We start from the raw sequence: 16,273 nt of genomic DNA on the forward strand, positions 1-16,273 counted from the left end.
ATGACATTCTAGTATCAAAGCCTAGGTTCGTAACACTTGGGAAAAAATGGGTCCATGTTAAATATAGAAGTTTAAATGTTACTACAAGAAGTAGGAATTTCTCATTGCTTAATTTTGAGAACCTAATGTATTCTTCCTAAACTATGACACTGATGACTAATCCTAAGTAAAACTTTAAATTGGTATTAATGATTCTAAATGGTCAACCATGTTAGATAACCTGGTCTTAATGACTTGAAACAAACTATTAAATGTAAGAATATTTTATTTATATTAAGCTAAATTATGATATCATAAAGTATTCAAAAATTATATTGAACACTATCAGCTTGGGGAAAACTATGTTAAGAACCCTAAAACATTTTTCAATCATGTGATTGGAAATGAGTAAATAACCTAGTAATCAAAGAGAAATTCTTTAGCATCATCTTTAGTAGAAGTCACATTACGTCTAACCATGTCACTCATAAAAGTATTGTAGTTCATATGAAGTATGGAAGTGATCAAGTAGAAAAGTATTGATTTGGACATTACAACATAAGCAAGGGAAAGCTAGGATCTTCAAAATTCAATTTGTTTCCTTATGTTAATTTATTCCATAGATAAAAGTAAATGGTAAGTGAATAGGAGTTGTAATAGATCTATTGAAGTATACAATATCACAAGGCTATGAGGATACCTCTAACTTATTACGATGTTAAAATGTATTGTTGCGATAATCTTTGGAAAGATAAGGAGCTTAATTTAAATCTGCAAGTAACATTTGAAAACCTCAAATGATAGGATTATAAATCCAAGAAGCTATTCTCAAAATTGGGTTAGTTATGAACCACACATGACAAAGAATATCTTAGTTATATTATAAGGAATAGACCCATAATTAGGTGATAAAATTATATGACTATGATGGTAAGTGTGTAACTAAATGGTGAGTAGTATTATAAAATTTAGCATAGAACCAGTAAGTTAGAAGACCCAAACTTCTAAGTTAGGGCTACATACATGTGTTTATACTAATAGGCTTATTGTATAAGCATGAGTAATACTTAATTATAAATATCAAGGGTATACTCTTAGACCTTAGCATTGAAATTCTTGGATCAATTATAACCCTATAATATAGACAAAGTAAGGTCATCTTGATATTTCAACCTAATATGAAATAAAGGTTCAATTTTAAGAGAGTTAAGTGATTGGATTATTACAAGCCATGAGGTATGATAGGAAAAATGATGATGACCTATACCTTGGTCAGGAGATATTTGTAAGAGTAGATAAGTAATCATTGATAACATCCTTCTAATGATTTTATACCTACCTTGTTGCAAACCTACAACCTAAAGATGAATTCTTAAGTCATTTATGACTAGGGGACATGAAAAATGGATTATTGATAAGAGCACCAACATTCAGTGCATTCTCTAACGATAATAAGAATGTGTGTAACCATGAAGTAATATAGGAAAAGGATATATATATATATATACATATATATACATATATGTATATATACATATATATACATATATATACATATACATATATATATATACATACATATACATATATATACATATATATATACATATATATACATATATGTATATATATGTATATATATAGAAGACCATACTAAATTTGGTGAATTTGATAATACAACTTTGACTTGTAGGTTGTGGTGAATTTGACCTAAGAAATATTGTGGGTAGATACCCCAGTATGTAATTATAGTGAATGGAGGATGAGGGATTTGGTATTATAACTACAACTTAGAGTAAAACTTTGTTGTTAGTAATGTCCCCACATATCTATATTCTTTGAAATGAGATCCCTGTAACAATAAGAGGATGAAAGAAAAGTCATTTTGGTTATCATTGCATTCACACTATTGGGTGGGTTGTAGATCAGACACACCCCTTAGTGTAGTAAACCCTAACCATTGGGTGATGTAAATGGAGATAGCTATGTAGTTAGTATGTGGGATCAATCACAATTTGAGAAATATGGTCTTTAGATCACCATCTAATTTCAGTGCAAGATCCCTACAATGTATTTGTGAGACCTAAGATTCCTCATTTCCCTTAGTGACCCTAGTATGACTGCATTATGTCACTAATGTAAATGTTGTAAGAAATTGAATTTATTTCCTTATTTTTCTAATTTCAAACTTTTTTAGTTTAATATTCTTTCCTTCTTTCCATCAATGTGATGTTGGGATGCTTGGCCTAATTTATTGTTGATGTTTCTATTTTTCCTCTAGGACATGCCTTTATTTCTTGATTAAAAGTTTACTATTGTGTTCACTCTTAATTTCTTTTGTTTCATTTTTTTTACATTGAATATTTTACCCTTTTTTTTAATTTAAAGTTTGAGGCACCTTCTTGTGAATTGTGTTGGCAAAATGACATATAATAGGCCTATGAAAGGGATTCCTGACAATCAAGTGGAGGTATATCATGAGGGTTTGGGCTTCTTAGTGAAGCTATTCATGCCCTACCCTCTCCCAAGGCTTCAAGAATAGGTCTAGTGGTTATATGTTGAATATTATGAGTAATGGATTACGATCCCAACATAAGATTGGTTAAGGTTATGACTAACCTAAGGGGATGTTAGATACAAAATATGCATGGGTAGTGATAGACTTGTTTAGTGTCCTATCAAGGAATCAATATACAATGGAAATTATAAAGAAAAAGTGATTAACCTTTGATAAAGATCCAAGTTTCTATATGTTAGTAAATAGATTTGTCTTCTTCCAAAATCCTTCACAAATAACACTTGAATGCCTAATCTAAAAGACAAATCCTAAAACCAATAGTTGAGTCACTTGCATTTATTCTATCAAGTGATCTCTGAATTTTGAAAGGAAGGTACAAGTCCCTTCTCTCTATTTTCAATGAATTAAAATGTTTATTATGCCTTTAACCAAAAGGCAAGCAAGGCACACTAACATTCACCCATAGACATAGAATTAATGTGATGACTAATTGAAATGATTTTGAAAGGAAATTAAATATATGGCACATAGACCATTTAAACGACCACCCATTTATAGAGAAACAAAATAGAGATATAATAAACCTTGCATAATTGGTGTACAAAACCACAAGATTTTTTTTGACACAAAACCCTTGATAGATGAGAGCAATATAATATTTCAAATATGGTTAGAATAACCAAAATATGACTTCCAATTAGAGAAATATAAATTCAAACCAATAGAACTCCAAAATATTTCTCTTCATTCCAAATATATAAGAAAAACAACCATATTATCATTTTTCTCTTACACCATAAACAAGTTGCAAGGTAAATACAATCTCCTTCCCTCACTTTGCTATTACAAATTTGAAAAATAAAATTGTCTTCCCTTTCCTTTAGAAATGCACAGGCATGTGAAAACCTAAGAAGAACCCAATAACAATAGATTTTTCCCTTTTTAAATAATTTTTACCTGAGTGGTTCCTAACTACCCATAACTCCCTTTTATTAAAATTCATTTCCCAAGAGTTTCTACCCATACAAATTTTCCACAAAGGCCTCACGTCACAATAAATATTAATTCTTTTAAATAAATAATTATTTCAAATTCTTTTTTTACTTATCTTACCCCCATTAATTCACCCAATTTACTTATTTTTATATTACAATAATGATAATTAATTCTAGGTAGAATTAATAATATGAGAAATTAGTGTGAGTTACAAATGGTTTAATATTTAATTATTTTGCATTTAAATTGAATGATATTTAATTCTTTAAAGAATTAAATATAATATAAATGCAAGATAATTTGTAAATTTTAAAAGTTTCTAATATCTCACATTGTTGAGCAAAGAGGGGATACTTAGGGTTTCAAAACCTTAGGTAACATTTTCTCTAATTGGGGGCTACATTATGTGCTAGGATATAGAACTCCAAATCCTCTAATATCTATCCAATGTCTTTTTCATTGGGCCATTGTTTAACACTTCTTCAAAAAAAATTGTGGATACTAAAATAGAGAAATCCCCTTAATATTTTCATGGTTACTGAAAGTTGTCATAAGTTGCAAAAGGTGACATTTCTATTAGTTGAACTATCATCCAACAAGTGAGCTACTAGTTACAAATAGGGGACAATCATTCCAAACCTCATACAAATCATTTGTCAAACATTTTTCAACTGCAATCTCAAATAAAATTGTAGGGGAACCATTGATTCTTTGCCAACATTTTCACATCATTAGTAGATTAGGAATTTTGCACTCAAAGGAAAGATTAAGGAAAAAGGTTTCCCCTCATTGCACAAGCACCGCACATGTGTGCAGTTGCACACCTTTCCCAAGTGTTATTGGAAGCATGAATGTTGATGACATTCCTATGGGGGGGTATTGTAGATATTTTATCATGATGATATGTTACATTCATGACTTTTTTTTTATTGATGTCAACAGAGCAATTTTTTGTGGTATCTGACAGAAGAACAACAGAAAGATCAAGTTGGTACAAATAGATCATGGCGTACATTTAGTAGAAAGGTTAAAGAGAGATACTACTAAGTGTCTAGTATATGTAGCTAACCTTGAAAGCACAAGATATTAAATCTGGAAGAAGTTATGCAAGTTTCAGTAAAGATTGTTCTGAGATAGAGTTTACAGAGGCATGTTCTAGTAAACTAGTTATATCTCTTAGTAGATTTGTTATTCTAAGAAGTTGAAGTTAAAGATGTGAAGAAGACATGTCAGTACTGATGTGGCTAAATTTTCTCATAATAATATTACATGTATGGAAAGATATTCAAGTTGTAAGGCATAAGATTAATGTTATCACTAAGTGTAGTGTGTTCTTAATGTGGTCCTATAACAATTAATTGAGAAGGTGTAATGACTAACTCAAAGAATTATTTTATGGATTCAATAAAAAGGAAGGAAATTTTCCTTTATCATGAGTATCTAAGAGAAGTGATTGTAAGCAACACAAAGAGTGGAAGTGAAGGAAACTTCATTGTCAAGGTTTTATTAAGTGATCCAAAGTTGGATACTTGGATCTTGGGTTTGTGACCTAGTCTACAAGGTCTGATAGTGATTGGTTTAGTTGATATAATAGAGGAAAGAAAAACTTAATAGCAAATTACTTGTTTGGGTAGTGATCTCTTCTTGTAATTGAAGTTGCATGTTTGGGCACTGGGCTCTTCTTACATACATTGTACTACAACTCCTAATAGGGTTGGCACAACTCCTAACAGGGATTCAAAGTCTCCTAAGAGGAACTCATATATACTAAATTTTTTAATAGACTTATAATAGGTTCTATCCTCTAACAAGGAATATTTATATTAGTACATCACCTTGTAGGCATCATTCCCACTGGGGTTTTCCCTCTAATCAAGGGTTTCCCTAGTTAACATATCTGGTATAATTATCTATGTGCATCTTGTTATGGTCACTATTTACTTTGGTTGAATTATTAAGATTATTTAAGGTTGATAAATGTTTTAAGTTTTGGATAACTAATTCACCCCCCACCCTCTCAATTATCTTGTTGGACTATTATTTCTAACAATTGGTATCAGAGAATCAGGTCCCTGAAGATAAAGTTTAACAACTTTTGGAGATCCATAGTGAGCATGTTCAAGAAATATAATCCAAAGTTTGATGGAATAAATTATGACAGTTGGATGGAAAAGATGAAGACAGGTTTGTTGTGTATGGGTCCAAGATATTGGATCTTGATAAAATTAGCAAAGACAATCATTTCTAAAAAAGATTTGGAAACTTGTACCGAGAAAGAAAGAGAACTTTTTATGTGTGATATGAGAGCTAGAGAAGCACTATTGACTACACTTCTTGAAATTGAATATAATTAGGTAAAGTCACGTTTTACTTCACATTTGATTTGGAAAGCTTTGGAAACTAGTTTTGAAGGTGATGAAAATTCTAAGAAGTTAAGGCTACAATGTTGGATTTGTGCATTTCAAGATGCTTCAATGATGGAAGATGAATTTGTAAGAATATATGTAGGTAGGATATTAGAAATTACTATAGGTATTAGATCTCAAGGAGGAACCAAAAAATATGATGAGATGATATGCAAGATATTGAAGAGCTTAACACCACCATTTAAGTTAGCAGTTCAAATGATACAGTTATTGATATCTTGTACCAAAGATTTCACAAAGGAGACATTTCTTGGAAGACTTGAAGTAGTTGAGAATGAGCTTAGATAGTCCAAAGAATTGATCAAAATAGAAACAACTTTCAGTGCCTTCACTATTCAACCTAGTTTATCAAGGAGCACAAGTGCTAGAGGAGACTTTGCTAGTAGCAACAGATCTAATGAGGATAGAAAGAGTGAAGAAGGGGTAGTTCTTCTAGTAAGAAGAGAGAAATATGGTTAGAAAATCTTTAAATGTTGGACTTGTAATGAATTTTATCATTATGCATCTAAGTGTGCTATAAGAGACAAAAAGTATAGAGGAAATTTCAAACCTAGAAGAGATAGAGAATGTTTGTATGCAAATAAAGAAGATGATTTTGATGAACAAGTAGTAAGTGTTAGTGATGATCATTGGAAACAAGCTATGAAAGAATAATTGGATTAGATAGTAAAGAATAAGTCATGGAAATCGGTCCCTAGACTAGCAGACAAGAATGTGATAGGAACTAAATAGGTATTCAAAAACAAGATGAATGAACAAGGTGAAGTTGTAAGAAACAAGGTAAGATTGGTATGTAAAGGTTACTCATAGCAAGAAGGAATATACTATGATGAGACCTATGCTCCTATAGCAAGAATAGAAGTAGTAAGGTTATTCTTAGCATATTCAACATATAAGAAATTCAAAGTATATCAAATGGATGGCAAGTCAACATTTTTGAATGGAGAACTTGAAGAAGTATAAATAGAACAACCTGAAGGTTTTCCTTTGACAAATGACAAGGACATAGTATGTATAGTGAAGAAAGCATTGTATGGCTTGAAGCAAGCACCCAGAACCTAGTATGCAAGGTTAGACAAGCATTTGAAAAAGTTTGGATATAGCAAAGGTATGAGAGATATTCTGTATTGGAAAGAAATTGATGATGGATTAATTATCTTGGTAATATTTGTTGACAAGTTTGTAGAAGAAATGAAGAAGGAATTTGAAATGCTCGTATGCTAGGAGAAATGAAATATTTTAGAGGATTATAGATTGTATAGGATAAAGAAGGAATCTTTATTTCTCAGACTAAGTATTTGAAGGATTTACTAAAATGGTTTGGTTTGGAAATATATAAAACCATTGGAATACCTATGGTAATTTGACACAAGTTATCTACAAAGGATGAGACATCTACTATTGAGCAGAAGAAGTACAGATCTATAATTAGAGGATTGTAATATCTGACTGATACAAGACTAAATATAGCAAATGTAGTTGGAATTATTGCAAGATTCCAAGCAGATCCTAGAGAAGCACATTATGTAGCAATCAAAAGCATATTTAGATACCTAAAAGGAACACCTAAGTTCAGATTGTGGTATGACAAATCTAATGATTTCACTCTAAGTGCTTACATTGATGTTGATTGGGTAGGAAGTATGGATGATAGAAAGAGCACTCGTGGTGCAACCTTATTTCTTGGATGAATATTGGTTTCTTCACTAAGAAAGAAGTAGGATTGTACCTCTTAAAGTACAACAAAAGAAAAATATGTTGCAGTAACAAATAATTGTAATCAAGTTATTTGGATGAAGTAGATGTTGAAGGATATAAAGATAGAAATCAGAAAACCTATTTTCATACATTGTGACAATAAAAGCATAGTAAATATGTCTAAGAATCTAGTGTTGCATTCTAAGACTAAGCACATTTCTATCAAGTATCACATATTGAGAGAGAAAGTTGCAGAAAAGGAAATTACATTAGAGTATGTGAGCACTTAAGAGAAAATTTGATATATCTTCACTAAGCCTCTTTCCAGAGAGACTTTTGAGTATTTGTGAGGTATGATAGGGGTTATGCCCCTTCCTACATTAGAGTAGAAGATTCAAGTGTATTAGTCCAGTGTAACAGAGCACCATTATTTTTCTAGACTAAATACTTATGCTTCCTGTATGGGGGAGCATCTGTGATGGATAGAGTAATCTAGGACTCTTGTTGGATGTTGTTTTGAATAGCATCTTTGGACACTTGAGCTAGTAAGAATCAATTGTTACAGAGATTGTTGGTTGCTAAAACCTTTGACATTGATGTTAATAGGGGAGAAGCTCAACATGAAAAACAAGCAAGAACTAGATGTTTTTCATCTATGTTTCCATCAATGCCAAATGGGGAGATTGTTGGAAGCATGAATTTTGATGATATTCCTATGGAGGAGTATTGTAGATATGTTATATTAATGACTATTTTTATTAGTGATGTCAACATAGTAGTTTTCAGTGGTATCTGACAAAAGAACAACAAAAAGATCAAGTTGGTACAAATAGATCATGGCGTACATTTAGCAACAAGGTTAAAGGGAGATACTACTAAGTGTCTAGTATATGCAACTAACCTCAAAAGCACAAAAAATTAAGTCTAGAAGAAGTTATGCAAGTTTTGGTAAAGATTGTTCTAAGATAGAGTTTACAGAGGCATTTTCTAGTAAACTAGTTATATCTCTTAGCAGTGTTGTTATTCTGATAAGCCTAAGTTATAGTTTTGAAGAAAACATATTGGTAATGGCATGGATAAGTTCTCTTTCATAATATTACATGTACCAAAAGATATTCAAGTTGCAAGGCGAAAGATTAATGTTATCACCAAGTGTAATGTGTTCTTAATGTGGTCCTATAACAATTAATTGAGGTGTAAAAATTGGCTCACAAAATTGTTTTATGGATTTTATATAAAGGAAGGATAGTTTACCTTATCATAAGTATCAAAGAGAAGTGATTGTAAGAAACATAAAGAGTGTAATGTGAAGTTGAGTAGAGCAAAGTGAAAGTGAAGGAAACTTCATTGCCAAGGTTTTATTGAGTGATCCAAAGTTGGATACTTGGATCTGAGATTCGTGACTTGGTCTACAAGGTCTAACAATGATTGGTTCAGTTTACAAAATAGTAGAAAGAGGAACTTAATAGTAAATTGCTTGTTTGGGCAATGAGCTCTTCTTGTAATTGAAATTGCATGTTTGGGCAGTGGACTCTTCTTGCATACATTGTACTACAATTCCTAATAGGGTTGGCACAACTCCTAACAGGGTTGTAATCTCCTAACAAGGATTCAAAGTCTCCTAACAAGGACTTATATGTACTAAATGTTGTAATAGACTCCTAACAGGGTCCAACCGCTAACAAAGAATATTTATATTAGTACATCATCTTGTGGGCATCATTCCCACCAGGTTTTTCCCTCTGATCAAGGGTTTACCTAGTTAACATAAATGGTGTAATTGTCTATGTGCATCTTGTTATGTTTTTTGTTTACTTTGGTTGAATGGATAAGATTTTTTACGGTTGATAAATGTTTTAATTTTTGGATAACTAATTAACCCCCCCCCCCCCCCCCCTCTCAGTTTTCTTGGTGGACTATTATTTCTAATAGGTGTGTACATGTGTAGGTGTTTAATTGCATAATAATAGCCATTTCAAGTCTATATTAGTGTACAAGTGCACCTATAATGGTGTGCTAGGTGCACTAAAATATAAAATAGGCCCTTTATTATTTGGGGGGGGGGGGGGGGGGCGGTGGGAATCTACATTTTTTCTATTTCTGACTGATTTGGACTAGTTTTTCACTCACTTTGAGGCCTTTCTGAGTCCCATGGAAGTTCATTGTTACCTTCTAACTATTATTTTCCTATTTCATGTAGATCAAATGGAATCCTCATCATCTTCCATGGCAAAGAAAATGGCATCAAACCATTTGCATTCAAGTATCAAGGAGCCCCAAAGAAGTCACGATTCTAGGATGGGCATGCAAAAATTTGAGACATGGAGTTAGGACATATAGATTAGAATGGATTCCTAAGAATCTACAACAAACCTAAAGAAAGTTTGGAAATGACATCTACTTTAATCTGGTCTAGGCTTATAAACACAATGGCTCACCCCACATCATTTCAATCTTTAGAATTGACAATGACACTAGCAACACATTATGTGATTGAGGAAAAGGTCATGAAGAACATAATTGGAGAGATTTTCATGGACCTCTAACCCTCAAACATTGAGAAAGTGTTATACCTTCAAAGGGTGGGTCAATACTTACACATTTCATATGATGGGGCACAAAAATGGTATAAAGATAATGAGAAAGAGGCCAAGGAGCCAGTACAAACCTCATTTTTTATTGACAAGACACCTTTGGGCTGTAGATTTTGGCAAGGTGGGTATGACCAGAGGATACATGAAAGACAACATCATATACACAATTTTCCTCCTAAGAAGAGTTATGGGTCTTCCTATAGTGGGTCACCTTCATATATAGATGGTTCATTTCATTCAAACCATAAGGACCATGAAGATTCTCATTAATTTGGCTACCATCCTATGTGATAACTTGGATGAGCAGCTAGTCATTTTTAAAGTAGACCATCACTTCTACATAACATCATACATGGTGTACTTGCTAGCAGCTAGAACTATGGATTACCCAAGCCTTTAAAGAAAAGGAAGCATGCAAAATGAAAATTCTTAGACCTATGTGATGTACCTACAACTTGTGAAGAAGAAGCTCCCACTACATAGTATGGAATATAGAGTGCTTAATGATGGGTTCATCTTCACTATCATCTAGTTTATAGTTTATTGAAGGGAATTATGTAAAGAGAATGTTAACAGAGACAATAGATCAAATTACAAAGGTCGGAGCCTACTACATTCAATTCAAAACCTTCACTTATCTTGGGGTAGCTAGTACTCTGTTGTGCCCCAAGAAGCTCCCAAGATACCCCTCAAACAAATTGATACTCCTAGAAATAGCCAACCAACTTACTTATGCTTATGAAAGTGTAAGAAAACAACATAAGAAGACATGGGTCTAGCCCATTACAATTGGCACATTTGAGGTGAAGCAAAAATAAGACATTGCCACTTTCAACTCTGAATGGGATCAGTATCCCTTGGAAGAATACAACTCCCCTTTCCCTTTCTTCAATAACACTGGGATGTTCCAACATCTGGTAGGGAAAGAGTTTGTCCATGTTAAAGCCCTAGAAAATCTCTAGATGAATGCTATAGATGACTATGATGTTTGTATAAGGGACTATTGTAGGATGAGTCTATAATTACTAGAAAATTTTCTCCAAATGAAGATTCCTCTAAAGGCTATAGAGAAGGATACCAAAGAAGTCATGGATCTTTTGTAAAATAGGGATAAAATCTGTCACATGCCTATCATGAATGTTAAGATAGGGAGAGAGGAAACTAATGAGATAGATTATCAAGCGAGACATGTGGCCAAATTGATAAGGGAATGGATCTCAAAGCCATTTTAGATCGATTTAGATCCTTAGGCCATAACTCTACAAGCCATGAGAAAACCTATCAAAAATAAAGGTACAAAAGTCATCGTACCAACCTACCCCATGCAATCCCTAGTAAGGCCAAAAATGGTGCATCAGCATGAGTGAGAGGGTGGGTACTTTGAGGTTGATAAGGGCATGAAGAGAAAGAGGGTACCTTCTAGGTTAAAGAAACAAGTGGATAAGGCTCAAGCACCTCCATACCATGCACAACCCAAATAGGTACAAGATAAGCCTCAAGTAGAGCTAGCACAAGACTTCCAAAGAAAGCACAACCAAAATTGTTAGAGGAAGAAAAAAAAGAGAAGAGGGTTTCACCAGTGACAACTTCAAAAGAAGAGGACCACCCCTCAGCTCCAAAGAGACAAAGGATTGAAATAACTATGGTGGGAACACAGAGGAGGAGACTAAAGAAGAAAATTACTTCTTCCCCACAAGTGTTTGAGACCATTGTAGAAGCTGAGGATGAAGAAGAAGATGAACAAATAGAATTTGTCCCCTTGAGTGAAAGAAAATTCTCAAGTAAAGCCATAGAGGAAGAGAGGAGGAGAACCTCTACATAGACACCTCCATCTTCTCCAAGAGAGCCTATCCAACTATCAACTTCTGAAGATGAACAACAAAAGTGTATATCAAAGATGGAGAGTGAAGGAACTAATATCTTTGATCTCTTAGATTTTGATTTTATGCTAGTGAGCACTAAGATGGTGGGTAAAAATGTTAGTGATACTCCCATGAGTGAGCCATTAGGAGAAGATTGGAATCAATTTCCTCCTCTACCTCGAGGACCTCTGGGCATTCCACCACCGCCATGATAGGATTTGGCCATTCTAGAAAAAGGGTTATTAACTTCACTTCCTCTAGTTGCTCAAGAACAAGCAGACGAATAACAAATGAAGGAAGGGGAATTCCAATAGCTTCACATTGATGAAGTATCCAAGGAGGGAAAAATACTAGAAGAAACTTAGCAAACTCCTTGAGATACAGGGGCTAGATCCATAACCCAAAAGAGTACAAAGACTCTTAGTGAAGATCTTCCTCAACATATGAGAATACTCTAGAGAGAAGTGATAAGGGAAAGGGTCTTGTTGGAGAACTAACCTCTTTAGCCAAGTACATGTCACCTATGGGCACCACACCAGCATGGCTAAAGAAGGAGGTTATGTTTCATCAAAAAAGGTAGTTGGACCTCATAGTAGAGGAAGGAATGAAGGAATTGATTAAAATGGTGAAGAGGCCTAAGCCACCTAAAGATGATGCATGAACATTGGCCTTCATAATGAAGAACCAAGACTAGAACCTTCTCACACATATCATCACTCCTCCTCCTCCTACTAATACTAAAGAATTGAATCCAAAAGATTACCAAATCAAAGAGGTCATGTTGGGAAGGCCCATGGTGGACACATCCAAAGTGATGATCACTACAGCCATGAAGGATCTATTTTGACACATGGATCAAGATGAGTCAGAACTAATAACATTATGTAAGTAGAATAAGCTACTCAAAGGCTTCCTAAATGAAGTAGTGGGCCCTGTTGACCTAGAAAATTGAGAGTTTTCTCTTGCAACAGCACTAGGAAGAAAGGGAGAAGGAACACTGTTGGATCCATTTTTGGAGGCATGTCAGTAATAACATGAAAATTTTGAGGAAAAAGGGGTGCAAATAATATAGGTAAATTTGAACATGTTGACCACATCCAATCAAGTGCCTAAAAGTTTGTTTCTATAGTGAAACAAGATTTTTGGGTGAAGGATGAAGTGCATACCTGGGCCAAAGACCTACATGCATTAAGATCAATAAAGGGGAAAAGGTATCAGATGCTTATGGAGGTATATACTACAGAGGACCCACATAAGCTCAATGTTTGGATTGAGAAAATATCAGCAAGTAATAAAGTAATGGACGGATTGTATGAAGAGATCTGGTGGATCAAGGACAAAACTGAAGCAATTTTTGGAAGGAAAAAGGTACTATAATGCCACTTACCTTGAGATTTTTGAAGATAATTCTAAAACCAATATTTTTTTGGTCCAATCAGTTGTCAAAAAATTTAGAGGAATATTAGAAGATGCTTCATCAGATGATGATATAAGACAAGCATTCAAGACTGAAGAAGTATTGTTGGAGCTGGACACCAAGCTTGCAAATTTTTTGGGAACTCAAATAGAAGTTAGTAATTAGCAACAATTGGTGAAGGATAAGTATGGGATTTAGATTTAATAGAATCTATCCTAGTAGAAGAGATGATAAATAAATTTAAGGATAAACATCCAAATATCATTTTGGTGTAAAGAGGGGGAAAAACCCAGATGATGGAAATCTAGTTTTGACACTTAGACAATTTTTGGATTTTTTGGAACCTATCACCAAGGTGCATAGGTGCGCTTTTCACAGAGGTGCACTGAAAGTTTTGAAGAAGAAGCAATGCACTAATAGTTAACTTCTAGTTCCTAATTTAGAGCATTCCATGCACTAAAACAATATTGCCACGGCAATTCAACTCCCTGAAATGCCTAGAGAAGGTCAAGCTTCCATTTTTAGAACTTCCAAAGACTTCTAGATCATCTTACAACTTCCTTCTTCTTATATTATTATTATTTCATTCTTTTATATCATTTAGAGTCTCATGCAACCATTAATGGATATAAACAAGGGTGGAGACCTACTTAGTACCATATAGAGAATCATTTTGTATACAATTAGTTTTGTTTTATTAGTTTTTAGCATAATTTTACATTCTAAAAGCTCTCACTCCTAACACAAAGGGAGGAGATGTTTTATTATAACTATATGGATGTAATATGTACTCCAGGCTTTTATTTTGATGCAATAATATATTTTATTGGTGTTGTGTGTACAAAAAGTTTCACACTTCTATAAACCATTATTCTTGAGAATACCCATGAATGAGAGCATCTAAAGAGGTGGCTTATAGCTTCTTACTTATGACTTGCAAGATCTATGAGATGGTGGCTCTCAAGTGAACTTAGATATGAAAACCCTTGTAAGGTGCACCATAGAATGGAAGATTCAAAGAGTAGAGGCAAGAGTGCCAATATCCAAGAATCTAGAATGAATGTAATGCAAATGAAAGATATATGAGAGAATGTAGAATGCAAGCTAAAATAGAAAATAATTATTAAAAACTCTATTTAGATTAGATGATTAAGCTATAATCATATAGAGAAACTAGAATGAATAAGAAGCATGAAGAATGAAGAATAGAAGATAAAAGAAGAAGAGCTCCACAAATATGAGATCTTCAATCCTGCAACATAATGTTAGTAAAAGAGTGGAGTTGTGAAGTGAGGAGAGAGATCTCCCTTTTAAAGAGAAATGGATGATAGATATCATAAGGCAAGATTCATGTGATCAAGGGTGGAGTTATAAAGTGGGAGTGATCCATGTGCACAAGCATTTTTACCAATCGTGATGAAGAGTTGACTTTTGTCCCCCATGTGCGAAAAAAATGTCTTCTCTTTTATTTTTAAATAAGGGAAATTCTTTTGTGTGTGCAACTTAGGATAAGAGATGAGTGGGGAATTTTATTTAATTAAAATTGGGAAATTTTATTTTAATTAAATATGAACTTAGGGTAAAGTGGTCAAACTATAGGATAAAATCAAATAAATAGATTTTTTGATATTTGATCAAGGATAAACATTAGATAAATTAGGAAAAAATGATAGAAAGGGGGCTCATAGTCTAGATGACCATTTTTGGGTGATTACATTTTCCCCTCTATGACTAATGTGTGATCAGTCTAAGAATATGAAATGTCTCTTTTCTGATTTTTGTATGATATTTCCAACCTTTAATCAGATCTTTAAGATCAAACAACTAATATCACAAAGATCCTCCAAATTTCTCAAGAAACCCCAAATCGGGTATGCCAGAAATGGTGCCAAAAGCTTCACAGCTTCACCTATTATTAATAAATCTGAAAATGGAAATTTTTACAGAAATTTCAGCAGCATAACAGCCTAAAAAATGAAATTTCCAGATCTATATAGCCTTTACACAGCAGCTCACAAATGTAGGACAAAAACTATGCTCATCGGGCTCCCGAAATTAACACAAAAATGCCCGGAAACACCACAAAAACACTAATAAACTATCTCAGAAGTTTAATCACGTCCCAATACATATATTCAGCTCTATTTTAATAGCTTAAAGTCTGAAATACAGCAGCAACCAAAACTGATATGAAATGCTCAACTGAAAACACCAAACTCATGCAAAAAACACACCCAAAAACCCACAAATCTACACTGTTCAGCACAAAGGCAAACTCTATATGAGCATGCACATGGAATGGGTTCAAACTCCCATCCTTAGCCTTCCTGGAAACCTACAAACTCTTGTTCTTGGGTCTCCCTGGAAACCTGCAAACTCCCGTTCTTGGGTCTCCTTCTCCACAGGTTTGGCAGCCTCTGAAGAATACCAAAGAAATCAGCAAAATCAAGTTCTGGAATGAGCCCAAAATGCCTCCAAAACCCCTTAAAAGAGGGCATAACTGTAACTCATGTCCAAGAGAGGTTAATGAAACATATTTTAATAATAATTTTCATTTATTAGTCCAACGGTTTCTAAAGATTAACCCCCTTTTTCTGAAACTTCACTTTCTTGGGCCTGCCTGCCTTAGCAAAAATTATTATTTTTTAATTATTTGAAAAGGGGACATGACAAGTCCTCCCCTCCCAAACATTACTTGTCCTCAAGCAATGGCTGAACAATAAACCAATCAATCCACCTAGATCCCAAATGTAGTCATGAACTATACTACTACCAATTAACAC

This window comes from Cupressus sempervirens, chromosome 8 (genome assembly GCF_028749045.1).
Source record: "Cupressus sempervirens isolate cs-2001-9-10 chromosome 8, ASM2874904v1, whole genome shotgun sequence".
Taxonomy (NCBI): domain Eukaryota; kingdom Viridiplantae; phylum Streptophyta; class Pinopsida; order Cupressales; family Cupressaceae; genus Cupressus; species Cupressus sempervirens.